The sequence below is a fragment of the Hesperophylax consimilis genome, chromosome 22 (assembly GCF_061612785.1).
Source record: "Hesperophylax consimilis isolate HC1 chromosome 22, BYU_Hcon_1.0, whole genome shotgun sequence".
Taxonomy (NCBI): domain Eukaryota; kingdom Metazoa; phylum Arthropoda; class Insecta; order Trichoptera; family Limnephilidae; genus Hesperophylax; species Hesperophylax consimilis.
This window is the reverse complement of record NC_142857.1, coordinates 12750051-12766462: the sequence shown is the minus strand read 5'-3', so window position 1 is coordinate 12766462 and position 16412 is coordinate 12750051. Positions and strand designations below refer to the sequence as shown.

General features: G+C 32.9%; 1 non-coding gene across 1 annotated transcript; it reads left to right on the top strand.

The window, feature by feature from the left end:
- The first annotated feature begins 1828 nt into the window (after positions 1 to 1828).
- On the top strand, positions 1829 to 1900 carry TRNAP-CGG (transfer RNA proline (anticodon CGG)). The gene has a single exon. It is a non-coding gene; the product is annotated as a tRNA-Pro (tRNA).
- Positions 1901 to 16412: the final 14512 nt, after the last annotated feature.

Below are 16412 nucleotides of genomic sequence, written 5' to 3'. Positions count from 1 at the left end.
ACTTGATATCTTGGTACCACAATATTAATTGTTCTTATGTTTGACGGAGGTAGAACGATCTAATTTTCGTTTTTATTTTTGAATGACATGTCTCATTTTTAATATCTTCTGGTAATGAGTTAAACAATTCCGGAATTTTATGTCTTTTTGTTCTATCTCCGTATACATTTTGCGATATTTTAATAATAAACATTTGTGCTTCTCTATGCCTAGTAGGGTAGTTATGGTTTACAGGTTTTTTGAATTCTGTATTCCAGAATTCATCTAGCGTTAGAGTAGAGTAGAGCACATTACACAAAGAAAACATTTTTTTATAATCGCCTTCACATAATTGTTTTTTTTTTGCCTGATATCAATTTTAGGAAACGGATTTGTAATTGTTCTATTTTATTTAAGTACGTTTTATACGTTAATCCGTAACTATTTATTCCGTATCCTATAATTGATTCCGCTAATGCATTATATATACAGTATAATATATTTTTATTGACAAAGTTTTTTAGGTGATAAAATTTCCCTAATATGGATCTTAATCTATTACATACATTTTCAATGTGATTTGACCAGTTAAAATTGACATCTATTGTAAGACCAAGGTATGTTTATTGGTAAACTTTTTCTATGTTTGGGCATTTACATGGCAGAGATTGGTTTTTTGTGTGAAAACAATCGTATGAATGACTTTTTATATGCAGTTCTTTATCCTGACAACTTGCATATGGAGAGTGTATAAGCATATATTTTGTTTTTTTTTTGCGTTAATAATAATTCCATTGTCGTGGGACCATTTAATTATGTTATTTAGGTCTGTTTGTAAAAATTCCTCAATTTTCTGTAGATTTCTGTCAGCACATATGATGCAAGTATCATCTGCAAACATGTAACATTTACATCGTTTTATTAACTTTTTTACTAGCTGTCGTGTGCCTGGCGTTGCCGGGGATTATTCATAGTAGATAGACATATTCCATTGAATATTTTCTGTAAGCCTTATTAAGATATACAATTTCGTAGTACATTATTATGATGTATCTCATAAGTTTTAGCCAGCGTTAGCAATGTAAGCGCCCGAAAATATTTTTTTACGATTTGATTATAAACGTTGATTTTTCTCTACTTTCTATAAATATAATAAATATTTATTATATACATAAACCTTTCGAAAGAAATTCTCTAAATAACAGTGAAAACCCTATCAATATCCGTTACGTAGCTTAGGAGAACTAAGCGCACAAACAGAAAGATGCGGATAGCGACTTCGTTTTATACTATTTAGTTAGAGATAAAACACACGGTATTTAATTGACATTTACAAACATTGTTACATTGGTTAGGTAAGTTTTTAGATTTTCACGGCCAAAAGCATTTTTGTTGTTTGTTTTTGGGGTGTTATGCCGTGTTGCGCTAACTCCTTCTTTAGCCGACGTTTCGGACAGCGTTGCAGTGTCCATCATCAGGGCAGATCCGGTAGATCCGAAGATGTGATGCCCTGATGATGGACACTGCAACGCTGTCCGAAACGTCGGCTAAAGAAGGAGTTAGCGCAACACGGCATAACACCCCAAAAACACACAACGAAAATTGTAACATTGAATCACCATAGTAGGCAACTGTCTGTTTCACGGTATGAATTAATAATACATATTTTATGTAGTTTACAAAAAAATTCATAGCATAATGTATGTGTATTGTTTAAATGCAATGCATTTTTTAATAGTGCAATATAATCAGAAAATTGTGTCACGATTTTACTCGAGTACTTTGTACGGTACCTAGGTAATTGTTATAATAGTAAATTGGTACGGAAAAAAATACACCAAGAGTAGTTGGCTCGTTGGTCTAGGGGTATGATTTGCGCTTCGGGTGCGCGAGGTCCCGGGTTCAAATCCCGGACGAGCCCATAACATTTTTTTTTGTTATTCTGCAAATAATTATGGGTAATAAATACGTAGTCGAATTTGATTACGGAAACAAAATGGTCCTACCCACTAGCGATTGACGCCCTGTAAAAATATTGATTAATATAATAATACACGGAGAAAAATGAGTTGTGCTAATTTATTAACAATCTCTTTCTCTGTTAATTCGGATGAAAACGGGATTACAGGCCTTTAACGAATAAATTTGTAGGTTTCCTGATAAACATAATATTATTATGTATTTCGTATTTTTAATTTTAAATTTATTATTTTCTTTTCAAATTTATTATCTTCTCTTTAAATGTAATATGTAGATTAGATTTTCATATTATAAAATGAAGGCCTCAGCACGGGCAAGCCACCCAGTGAGGCCTACATTACTGGAAAACATAAATTGTAACAAAATAATGTACCAAATAAAAAAAAAATAAAAAAACTTTTGGTGCATTTTGAAATCGTGATAAACTATTTGAAATGTACTAAAAGTTTATCAGGAAACCTATAAATTCATTCGTTAAAGGCCTGCAATCCCGTTTTTGTTTGGATTACCAATAATTGATAAGATTCTTAATAAATTAGCAATACAATTTTTTTTCCGTGTAGTATTCAATCGAAGATTTAGGTTACAAGTAAATCGCAAAATCCAATGGCTCTCCCGCCGAATACCATCTATAAGAATACATACAAAAAATGGATCTCCCACCGAATAGAATCTATAATAATACATACAAAAAATGAATCTCCCACCGAATAGAATATATAATGATACACAAAAAATGACTCTCACACACAAAAAATGGTTACCATGTAGATTTGAATGGAAACCATTATCGTCACTGACAATTTTGGATCTAGCCCATTTCACACGCGCACCGTCTCTCATAAACTTACCTGAAATCGAATATCACTGTTCCATAAATGAAATGATAATTTCACAATGGCCATGAAACATGGTCATGTATTTGAAACTTAAGCAAGGAATGGTCAGACTTCTGGATCACAAAACACACCCATATCTCTTTTTATTGGGTTCTTGTTAATGCTTTGGGTTCTCCATGCTGGTGTCAAAATTCACGTTAAATTATTAAACTATCTATGATTAATTGAAATATTTTTTAAGCTACGAGTATTAAGCTGTTTTCCCAGGGGTCTGTAAAGAATCGACATAAACCGTGTGCTGCAAAGATGCGGGAAATGTTGCGCGATGAATGCTGCATAGTTACGGCATACGACCGATGTAAAGTAATATTTTGTAGCTTGTAGCTTGTAGCCTAGTAAACTGTTGGTATTTCAGAATTATTTTTTCCCATTTACCGCTTTTACGCTGATGTCATCTTATCATCATCAAATTTACTTACGGGTACTATTTTTTTTATTTAATTAAAATATAAGTACACATTGTAATTTGACAAAAAAAAACTGAGGACTTTGAAAAAATACGTCCGAATTGCGCTTAAACATATAAACAATAACAAACGACTGTGATTAAGTCAGTTACCAAGGGATTTTTTGTGATACTATTAATATGCCTATATTGTAAATTCTTAAGAATATTTTTAACTAACATAAATTTTAGAGCCTACTAAAGCCTGGTACAAGCTAGCTATATATCGGTAGTACGTACATCGCATCACTCCCACTCGCCTACGATATTTGTAGACCCCAATACAAAAAATGGATCGGTGGGCTCTCGGTATACCGCCCTCGGTTTTAGACGATTCTTTACCGACCCGTGGGACGACTGCTTTAATTTAAAACAAAACTAATATTTTGTTAAAATAATTTGAACGTTACACACGATGTCCTATAAATAATAATCACAGCAGAAATAAGAATCTCCTTCCCATCTTCAGTATGTATAATGTGTCTGCTCCTAACACAGGATTGCCTAGCTAGTCGGGAACGGTAAAATCATCTATATAGTAATGTGTTTTTTTTCAAATATAAATAAAGAAATTAAGGCTATGCACTACGTCGTGTAATATTTTAAATTGAGCCGCTATCAATAACAACCCCCGCTTAACACCATCCGCATGTTTTGATTTATGCAAGAAAAACACATGGCCAAAAAGTGCCTTTTATTTTATTTTGTGTATGTTCCGGCATAAATATTTATTTTTTTTCCTATCATTTTATAAATAACTTAATTTGCCACATTATACAATAAAATCATAACCGAAAATGGGTTTGTAAGTAGGAGATTTTGAACTTTAAAGCAATTTTTATAGGCATACAGATTATTTTTTTCTGGGCTTAATAAAAGACTTATATAAAAAATACTCGATTCTTTCAAAGGTCAAGATGTATTCTACTTACAGTATTTAATTAAAGCGTCTGAAACATTTCTAGGCCACCAAATTTTCAAACCAAAAACACATGATTTTGTATTACTACGCATGGCGTATAATACGTATAATAATAAAATTTACTTCGTAGCCTTTCTTACTAAACTAATAGGGATAGGCAGAGAGCATGATCCGTTACACAACTTTATCTTGAAAATAATTATTATACCTAATATAGATATCCCAAGTGAAAGCTACCCTTTGGAGTAGTGCGCAAACTACCAAAAACTACGGTACGTGAAGGTTTTTTCCGCAGCACTGTTCGCGATATGGCCAGCACGTTTATTGTTACCGCATATATAGGTAGGGCAGTGAGTGATACGGCACCCAAAATAAGTGGACCTCCGACTACAAATTGTACCGAAATATCATCGAAAAATTTAATATATTGATGGAAAATCTCACTCAAAAGTTGATTTCTTATTAAAAATTCTCATCGACAAGCTCTTGTCCGCCACTATTTGGATAAGATCCTCCCACAGCCGCTGTGCCCACTGATGGGTGGAGTCTTAAAGAGTCGGTGATGTGTGCAGACCACCGAACATATGGGCAAAGAATGACCGCTGCATTCATTCCCCGGCGGGATTTTTTAAGGTCCACAGGCGACGCCTAAGGCCTTAGACAGGCTCACTATCCTAGATGTTCCTATCTGACCTCCCCCACCAAGAAGACCCCCTTGAGGATTGATAGACCAACTCATGACGAACCAGAATATCATAATATGACTGTAATAAAATGTCATTTGTTTTCGAGATATTGGTAGCTTAATGAATTTCATGAAAATTGACAAATTAGAGTAGTATTTTGAGTGCAACAATTACATAATCACATATTCTATGAATCTAATTTTAATTTAGCAAACCCTGAATAGCCCTTCAATTGATAACAGTCTCAAATAAAACAGGTGGCTGATTTTTGCGATCATTCGAAGTCTATTGACTACAATCCGAAGATCTCGGGCTCAAATCCCGGTGTGCGCAAGTAAATTTTATTTTATGAACTTGTGTTATTTCACAGTGTATTTATTTAAAATAATATGCAGTATACTTGTGGCACGTTCCAGACTGAAAGACAATCTCAGTATCGCCGTGGTGTCAACCAAGACCACCATTCGGATTTTAAACGTTGCTTGAAATGGCTTCGGGCATGTTTCCACCACCTTCCTCTTCCCCATCTCCTTCCTGTCCCCACCAACGTCAGTCTCACAACAAACCCATAAAAATCCTCGAATAGGTTAGTAGTAATGCCGTTTTAAAAAGAGCCTTTACCGAAAGCCTTTATTTTTAAATGTACATTTCCATCTTATTTAGTACACCATGTATGAAATAGCATGGAGACTGCAATCCAAAGTTCTCACATATAGTATACCAGATTTAGATTGTGTTTCTCCCTGGTTCTTAATTAAAACTAAATTTATTGCCTTGCCGCCCGCGCGCTGTTACATGGTACTTGAACTACAGCCTTGCACTGGATGTCCCATACGACGCGAATTCAGTAAAACATCCTGTAAACAATAATGATTTATCAGCGACAATATGTTTTTTGCTGAGGAAATACTGTTGCAAAAGCGGAGGTAGAAGCTATATCTAGTATATATCTCGATTAAAAGCAGTGTTTCTCAACCTTATTTGTGTCATGCCGTACTTTGAATAGACACAAATTTAATTAATTACACTTCATTTCAATTCAACCCCTCAGGTCTTTGGTATATTGACCGTTATATTAATTAAACCAAAAAGGCTAACAATTAAAATCGCCAAAGAAATTTTAAAATTCAAAAACCAAAATCCAAAAAAATATTTATTGCACAAAAATACAGAGTACAGAGGGTATATCTTATAGGTTACATCCTATTTCTTCCAGCTAACCCAAAAAATACACATTATATTACATAACCCAACAATTACATGTTAACAAATGTATGTATATTAAAAAAATTAAAAAAAAACAGAAGTATTTAATTCATGTAAGGTATTCATTTAAGGTGAAGTGACTTTTGTTTAAAAGAAATGTTTTTAGTGATAATTTAAATTTAAGTATGTCGGTTATTTGTTTGATTCTACGTGGAAGGTTGTTATATACTTTAATGGCCACGTAGTGTGGTGCTTTTTGAAATATAGTTTTGTTTGCTTTTGGGATTAATAAGTTTTCTGTGAACCTTGTAGCGTGTTTATGTGTTGAGTTTTTTTGTGGGAACTTTTCTGTAGATGATCGAACTAACAGGCATAACTCCATTATATATATGTCCGTCACTATCAGAAGTTTGAGATTTTTAAAAATTGGTCTACATGAATCCCGGTGATCAGAGTTTGTAATTTTTCGTTTTTTTTTATTATTCATCAATATAAAAATACCTTTGTTATCGTATTTTTTTGAAAATATTTTTTGTTTCTAAATATTTCTGCTCCGCAATAAAACCCAAATACTGAAATTTCAATCTGTTTTTGAAAGGTGATTAAAATGAAGTTTACTATTAGAAATAAAAATATTAAATAATTATGTAAATCAATTATAAAAAGTTTTAAAATGGTTTTCATTGCATTTTTGCGTCTAAACTCAGGTTCAGACGAAAACACTAGACAATAAATTAATTAGTGAAATTAGAAAACCAATTAATAAAAAAATTATAAATTTTTCTCAAATTCTAATTGTTCTGTAGTCAATTTCTAGATTTGAATATAAAGCAAAAAATAAATTTTCTAAATTTACAACCATGATAGTAAGAGAGACACAACGATTTCTATGAAATCATATTGAGCTGTTCCCAAAAGCGAATAAATTGACAATCCACGGGTAATAGCTGTTTATTCGGAAAACCTAACAAATCAGCCAAAGTGTTTAATGAAGTATTTACACAAACTATGAATACCGTTTCAAAAGTTATTTTTATAATTATGATTATCGTACTAAAAACATCTCATTTACATTCAAATTAAAGTTTTGATTTGTGTTCGAATTATCTCCGAGTTTCAAACCAATTATAATTTATATAGAGTAACTGATTTAGAATACAGATGGCGCTAGTTTACACCTTCTTTAAAGGCAGCCAAATTATGTTATAAGTCCCATTTTTGATTAGGGAACTCACTTCTCTTCGATAGTTTCTAGCTAAAGGAACCCAAAGTGACAATTATATTTCGCTCTCCGTTGGTGGAGTGATCTCCACAGAGTGTCGGTAGCAATATAAACTTTGGAAAAAGCAACAAAAAATTCGGTGTAATTTCAACTTCCACAAAGTGTTTTATTTAAAGAGGAATCTACCCTTTTGTTATTAAGCCTAATTTAAACAATTTCTAAAACTGCACATTTTAAAATGGTTCTAACTGGCTATACGTCATTACAACGTCTAAAACGCCACTGGCTGGTAAGGCAGCTGTCACTAACTTTGCCCAACGTGACGTCAATCCCGAGGTATGAACGAACATGTAGTTTTATATTTATTTTCATAATTTTAATTTGCAAATAAACCGAAAAATAAAGTAGAAAATCTCGATACAGGCTTAGTCCTAGTGAGGATGATTTTTATGAGAAAAAAAGTGATTTATGTATAGTGAGATGAAATAAATAAATTAATTACCCACATTACGAAATTTCAATTGCATTTTTTTTTTAATTTCGGCATTACTTAATATAATATACTAGCCAACGTGTACCCGGCGTTGCACTACGTTATGATTGGTTTAAAGTAAAGTTTTGAGGTTTTGAGTTGTTAATTCTAGTGTACCTGAAAAAAAAAAATATTTTTAATGTGTAAATAATATTATTCTAAGCAAATAATTTTTTTTTTTTTTAGAACTTTTTTTTCACTTGATCGTGTCACGTCTTCCTCGGGCGTGCTCTACTTTCGCCATTAATTACGGTATACCACATTTTAACTACAAAAAAAACTAAATTTTATCGATTTTTATTCGACTCCGTGTCTCATTCCAGTGCAGAGATACTGCGTTAAGTCTTCTTCAGGCGTCTCCAACTTTTTCTACCATTCATTCTCTAAACACTCCTGACACTAATAAGAACAAACTGTGTATTTTTTATTGATCCAGAACAAACAAACAACATTCGTTTTTAGGTATATAGATGTTACCAAACGAATACCTCCTGAAATAAAATTCTCAGTAGTAAGCGAAAAGACGTACTTTGAGAAAATAAATATTATTTTAGGTACTTTTTGGGCAGGTTTAAGTTACAAAGAAAGCTTGTTTATTTTTCCGAGAGTTTTCTTGTATTTGGAATGTATGTTTCAAGGTATTTTTTAAATCTTATTTCAGCTATAACGGTTCAAACTAAACAAAACCCGAAAAGATAATGTTATCAGAGAATGAATTGTAGACAAGGATTGTTTTCATTTGTAAATTCTTCGAAATCTTAATCGTATGGTAGGCTCAATAGGCAGTTATAAATCTTTTTTAAACTGTGTTTGTTAAATTGTGTTATTCGTTATTTTTAATCAACTTTTTCTTGTTTATTGACAAAACAAAAAATATATCATTCTCCTTTGTAAACAATTATGTCATACTCGGAGAAAACTTACTGATATAAAATATTGATAATTTATTAAGAATCTCTTCAAATTATTCGTATGCTGGTTTAAAACGGGACTGTAGCCCCTAAACGAATGAATTGATAGGTTTCATGTTAAATTTTTGTTAAAAATTAAAACAACAGAATAAAAAAATCTTCTCCATAACTACATAAATAACACCCTTCTGACACACACACAAGCTAAGGTTTCTATGGGGTACTTCTTAAAATAAAAATATAGATAATTATATATAATTACACTAAAAAACTAATAAACTTAAAATTTAAGATATTTTAGGTTTGTATATAATCAAAGCTTCAGCCTAAAAGAAATAGACTACGTCATTGTATTGCTGCTGAAGGCCGCCATATTGCTAAAGGGATATTCAATATATATAAATTAAAATGTTCGTTTGTTCAAAATCTTAAGTCTCCGAAAATTGGTCACCGATTGCTTTGAAATGTTGACACAAAGTTACATTCAAATACGCGTGTGTGTTTTATATACACCATATTTTTTCTCTATCTGCACACACAGATTGAGCGATAGCAACGCATGGCGGGGTACAGTAAGTACTACAATAAAATAAGATTATATGCAGATCATAATTTAAAAAGATTTAAGTCTTTTATTTTATTTTTTTATATTCCTCCTCAAAACCAATGAGTTATATATAAACAGAATCTACATTTCTTGCAATATCCGTTTGAAATTTTGTTCCCGTGCAGGAAGTAAGAAGTAGAAAAGGGGGTGTGGCGGCTGTGGATGTTGCCCGAATACTTCCAACCGCGATCGAACTCGACGAACGAGCCGAAGACTACCGGCGGCAGCGCGCAGCCGCGCAAATACTCCTGAGTTTTAATATTAATAAGTCAATTTACACAACTACTAATTATGGTAAAACCTTACGTACCGATTAATGATTATACCATTGCTTTCCATATTATATTTTCCAGTACGACTTGTATAATATGACAGCGTGCATATTGGCATTTTGCTTGTAGTGTCACTGACTGATGCGTGAGATATCTTACATCGGACAATAATCCGATATGCGTAGACCATACCTCGAACGTCAAAGCCGTCTCTATCTGTATACCTCATTGCTCAAAACAAGGTCATTACTTCTGCCCCATTTTGTATTATACGTATGAATTACTCAGTTATGTTTATACTTTGTAAAAAAAACATTAAAAAAAAAAATTAAAATACATGGTGAGAAAGTTCCTGACTGATTTGAACACCAAACACGGCAAAAGCCATAGTACCAAGCAAATAGTTCAAATCAAAACTAAAATTATAGTATTTTATATGAAATTCCCTCTCGATATTAGTTTCCTATCGATTCGTGCCTGATTTATTTACTCTGTAAGACTATGAACTGAATGCTAACAAAAGAGGACCGTTTTGCAATTTCCAGAAAGCTCTATAAACAACAATTAGTCCTTGATTTAAGGATCCAAGCAGAAGTCCCCTAATTGGTCATTTAATTCTTATTTATTTTTCTTCTCCCTTTTCTGTCCTCTTAAATGCATGGCGTTGCGTTGCCAGGAAAGAGTAATTAGGAAGAAATATTAATCTTGGTTAGTTGCAATGAAAATGGTGAAGGTATTTTAATTTTATGCATAATAGAGTCGAAGTGTGTTGAATGGAATGAATAAAAAAAATTAACATTAAAGAATACAATATCCACAATTCAAAATAATGAACATATACAAAATAACGACACAGATAATAAAAAATTAACCAATAAAAATCTTTTTTTTAGTGGGTGTTTTAATTTAATTTGTATTTAAAAACACATTTTTTGGTTTGACTGAGGATTTAACTTCGCTCCCCAGGGAGTGGCCCATAAATGTGAGAACTTTTAAAATGTATTTTAAAACCAATAAAAAATTGTTTTGCTGATGATTGAGCTTTTTTCCCCCAGGGACCGACTAAAATGAGTGAACACATCTATCATTTAAGCTTAATCCTAATTGAATGGTTCCAAAATTTATTTCGTACATTAACTAAAAAATTTGTATGACGTCTTCCAATTTCAGAGAAATTCGTGTGTGTCCGTGAGTGCCACGAACCTTGACAAATGCTGATTGATTTCTTATATTAACTGCTGTAATATTATACCATTTCAGAGAAATGTGTATATTGTGTCCGCGTGTGTGTGTGCTTGATTGCAACTGTAAGTTGATAAAATGCATTGTCATCGACAATTAGTCTCTTTGCTGAGTTTCATCTCGATCGAATTAAGGTTATTTTCTACTTTCATAATTCCATTTCATTCATTCATTAATTTATTTATACAATAAAAAAAAACAAAATCAAAATTCAAATATTTAAAATGGTAACGATAACAACCGGTACTCGAACCCAGAACCCATAGTCTTGCATTGACTAATAAATTGAATCAAAATGCAACTGACTATAATAGATATACTTCTTCTTCTTCTTCTTCTTCCTAGCACTATCCCAACTCATTGCCTAGGTAGGCTGTTGGGGTCGGCACTTCTCGTTCTCAGGTTATAGCTTCTTCGGTTCTGAGTGTCGCTTTCATCTAGGCCGTTTCTTTGTAGGATTTTGGAGCATTGGGTCATCCAGGAGTTCTTTGGTCTACCTCTGGATGACTGTCTTTGAAGCTCTATAGACATTGCCTGCTTCACTGTGTGGTCTGGTGGTCTCCGTCTTATGTGCCCATACCATCTTAACTGTCGTTCTTCTAGCTTACTGTTTATGTCAGTGACACCCAGGCTGCCACGAATGCGTGAGCTTTTAATTTTATCTTTTAATAATACTCCTGCCGTCCATCTAAGCATTCGCATTTCTGCTGATTCGAGTTGCCTAGAGTAGGAGTTGTACATAGTCCAGCATTCCTAGCCATACATTATCGCGGGTCTAACAATAGTCTGGTATGTGTTTCCTTTAAGTTTTATTGGCATTTTCGTGTCGCACAAAATTCCTGTTACGGTTCTAAATTTCATCCATCCCACTCCTATCCTATGGTTGACATCCGCTGCACATCCTCCGTCTCTGTGGATGAGTGAGCCCAGATACTTAAATGAGTCACAGTTGGCTAATGTTACTCCATCCAATTGCATCGAAGGAGTTACATCATTTGGGTCTTCAAATGGTAAATACAAATATTCCGTCTTTTTCCTGCTAATTTTTAGTCCATTATCCTCCAGGATCCCACCTTTCCAGGCTATTTTGTAGATCACAATGATTTTCTTCTATCAGTACTACATCATCTGCAAAAAGAATAGTCTTGAGAATACTGTTCATTTCTTGACTCGTTAGGTAATTCATGACCATTATGAATAGCAATGGGCTGAGGACAGATCCTTGGTGTACCCCCACTTTAATTGGAAATGTTTGTGACATCCCTGATGTGCATCTTACTTGTGTTTCTACGTCTGTATACATATCTTGTATGGAGAGCACATATCCTTCTGGTACGTTATGAGATCTCAATGCCGCCCATATCAGGCTTCGGGGTACCCTGTCAAATGCTTTTTCCAAGTCTATAAATACCATGTGTAAATCTTTTTTTGCATCTCGATATTTTTCAACTATGATTCTGACTGTTTGAATAGCATCTATTGTTGATTTCCCCGATACAAAGCCGCATTGATCGTCGTGTATTTTTACAATATTCCTAATTCGTGTGTTTATAATCCTCTCATATATTTTCATGGAGTGAGACATAAGCTTTATCCCTCTATAATTGTCGCACTTCCTAGAGTCTCCCTTATTTTTGTAAAATGGAAGAAGATAGCTTTTCCTAAAGCTTTCTGGCATTGGTTCTCCGGTCAGTACTTTATTATACAGGTTGCTCAGCCATTTATGTCCCACTTCCCCACACTCTTTCCATAATTCGGCTGGAATATTGTCTGGCCCCACTGCTTTCCCCTTTTTCATTTGTGATATGGCTACTTTAACTTCTGTCGGAGTGATTTCTTCAACTGGCCCCAGCACTGGTTTCTCTGACACATGAATTGTTCTTGGAAATTCTAGATATACTTATTATTTAGTAATTTTAAAAAATTCTCTTTCAAGCCAGTTATAAATTAGTTTTTTATGACTTGATTTTTTGTCTAATAAAATACTCGTGTCTGAAAGAATTGCATTATCAAGCTATTTTGTTCTTGTTTAAACATGCCTACAGGAAATTGCATTTTCTCGCAGAATTGTTTTGATTAACGTCCTGATAAAAGACAACCATTCCGAATTAAAACATTGCTTGAAATGGCATCAGCCGTAATTAGTGACTAGAACTAAATAACCAAAAATTTACCAACCTTCCTCTTCCCTAACTCTTTTTTTCTGCGGATCCCATAGTCCCAATGGCTCCGGAGAGTTTTTAGGAAATTTTTTTTTAAAATTTGATTAAAAAATGAAAACTCTCTGAATGAATTTTTTCAGACTTTTCGACTCAACATTAATAATATTTGAATAAATATACAAACTACATACAACAAAAAAATATATATATACATCAAACAAATATATATACAACCAACAAATATATATACAACAAACAAATATATATACAATAAACAAATATATATTTTAAATCAAAGACTTCAATTTCCAAAAAAGACGACGAATCGAATGCTTGGCTAACAATGCAAAAGCCATCTCTTTGAGCGAACGAAAACAAAAAGTATCTGCTTTTAAATTGAACTTTTGGAAAAAATAACATTTGTTTGTCACTGCATCACATTTTATGAATTTATTTCTTTCCTATTCCCGTATAGATTTCCCATAAAATTATTACCATCTCCCTTAACTTTAACGGCACATAGCACTCTTTTTAGGGTGAATTGCCTAATACAAAAAAAAAAATTTCTTCCCTCCCTTCGCTATATAAAATGGGTTTTGACACGTCTTTTGAGATAGTTTTTTTTGTATACGACTTCCATTTTAGTTTTCCGAAAAGGACAAGCATGGAAAAGAAAGATGGCTTTAAAAGTTTGACAAGTTTTAAACCTTTTTGTTTCGTCTTTTAAATTCTATGAGTTCCATTGACAGTGTCATAGTTTATCGTGAAAAACAAATACATTTTTTCAGATACAGTCTGAATTTTTTAGAGAAATAGAAACATAAATTTTGAAAATCTTCTTTTGTCAGGCGCGGAATAAGTTTAGAAGTTAAATAATGGAGGACTTCCTGCATGGTGCATACTAGCAGTACTTATATTAATATGTAAAAAATTTGCAAACTGCAATAATAAAAAAAATAGTCACACCAAACATTTATAAACAAAGAAAAATCTTAAAATACTGTACGGTGCAGAGAGCCTACTTCCAATAAAAGGTCTCCTCTGGTATATTACTATTATGGACAATGCGGGAGAAAGCTTGTACAAAAAACCACTGGTACACGGGCACAACACAAGATTTACAGAAGGAAACGGGCTAAAAATTCCTCGAATTTTAAATAAGTATGGAGGCCGTACTCTTGAATACTTGGTACCTGTGATCTTCAACAAACTAAATAAAAACTTACAAATTGTGAATAATGAGAGACCCTGCCCTAAAATCATAAAGCTGTGGTTAATAAATGATCAATCCATGTACCTTTGAACACCTTAATATAAATTCCCCAACTCTTTGTTTTTAGTGAGGTGCATTAGATATATTATGTTTTTACAATTACTCGTTAGAAATATATTTTGCGAATGTCTGCAATAAAATAAAATCTGTAAGCTATCCAACCTTTCAGAGTGGTAGATATTCTCAGTATCTCCCTGGTGAAAGACTACCATTCACAATCGAATAATTGTTTATAATGCTAAATCTGAATAATGAGATACTTCCCAAGCTTCCTCCTCCTTATCTCCTTGCTACCTTCAACCTCACAACATACCTCAGTTTAGAAGCTATTATCTAACTGGATATAGACTGTTGGCAGCAACAACTTTACTTATATATTTCAAAGTGTCCTATAGTCAGATTTCTCAAATAAAAATCTACAATGATCATTAATAATATCATTGATAACAACGTTCTAGACTTAGGTATTATTTTCTCTCTAACAAGGGCTTACAAATGTTAGGATTTATAACCAGGTCAGCTAGAAATTTCAACTGTTTTATTTTGTCTTTGTAAGAAGTCAACTTAAGTACAATTCTTCTGTCTGGAATTCACATTTCAATATGTATGTACAAGCTGTTGAAAAAAATCAAAATAAATACATTTTAAATAAGTTTTAAAATGGACATTCTATCAATCTGTAATCTGAATATTATGCTTCAAATGTCAAAAGGATGAAAATGACAGAAGGATTTTCACTGACTTTAATTTTTTTATATAAAATTCTAAATTATGCATTTGATAGTTCAGAATAAGCTTTTGTATTTAGCTACGTAATTCTAGAAGTCGGGATTTATTTCAATTTCGAAATTCTAGAACTAACAACCATATTATTTATACCTCATTACCCAGAATACTGATGAGACTAATAATTATACCGAGTAACTAAACATCTTCAATTTATCACATAACAAATTCAAAAGATTGTTTCTGAAGCAGGTCAGCAATGTATAATTAATACTATTTTTTATTATTATTTATAATAAAAGCCCCTGAAAGGGGTTTTAATAAATAAATAATAAAAAAATGGGACTCTTGTGAGGTAAATATTTCAATTGTATGAGAACAAAGGTTGTAATACATTTTTTCTGACCCGTTCATAAAAAATATTTGATTTCATAATTTCATCCAATACGCACCTAGAACCTCAGAATGTTGGAAAGGGTAACCTACGCAAGGGTGACCACGCACCATTGCGTTCTACCATTAGCCGGGCATTTGCCTTCTAGTTGTAGCGTGAAAAGATTATCGCGTATATTCTCGAATAAATCATGGTCGCCCGAATCCCACTGGGAAACTTGTCTTCGTAATAACATATTGTAAGGGCTCTTTGAAATATCTCATACGCTTATAATTTATTTCTGAAGGAGTATTGGGGGAAATACCATTTAATAGACACGCTAAGCGTCCATTTTCGATAAATGGGCAGATGCTCCGTTATTTTGCTACCCTTGGCTAATTCGAAAAAAATTATTACATTGTTCAACAAACTTACTACATAACTACAATATCGTTTTTCCGCATGGATTGACGGAGAAAAATAAATGCCTCGGAAATCTGTCATCGTCTCAAATAAATTCTTCTGTAATCCTGGGTTATCAAAACTTGTGCCACGAGGGGTGTCTCTGTTACTACAAGCGTTTTGTTATTTTTATTTATTTTACATTATAGAAACAAACAGTACATGATTTACAGAGATGAAACAATATACAGGAATAAGATACTTCATGTTGTGTACCTATGATATTTTTCCTTGTAATGTCTGCTAAGTGGTATGTTTATTCCTTAATTACCAGGTGACGTGTGTAGTATATAGGTGTGTGTGTGTGACGTTTGTAATGTATGTGTGAGTGTATGTGTACGTGTGTGTATCTGTATGTATGCGCATTGAACAGTTTAAATTATTGACATGATGCCACTTTTGAATTTGGCCAGTGAATCCGAAAAAGTGTCAATGTTAGAGTTAAGACAAATACTATTTAGAGTTTGAAGAGCTCGGTTAATTTTATAATCTTTTCCGATTATTATCAATTAT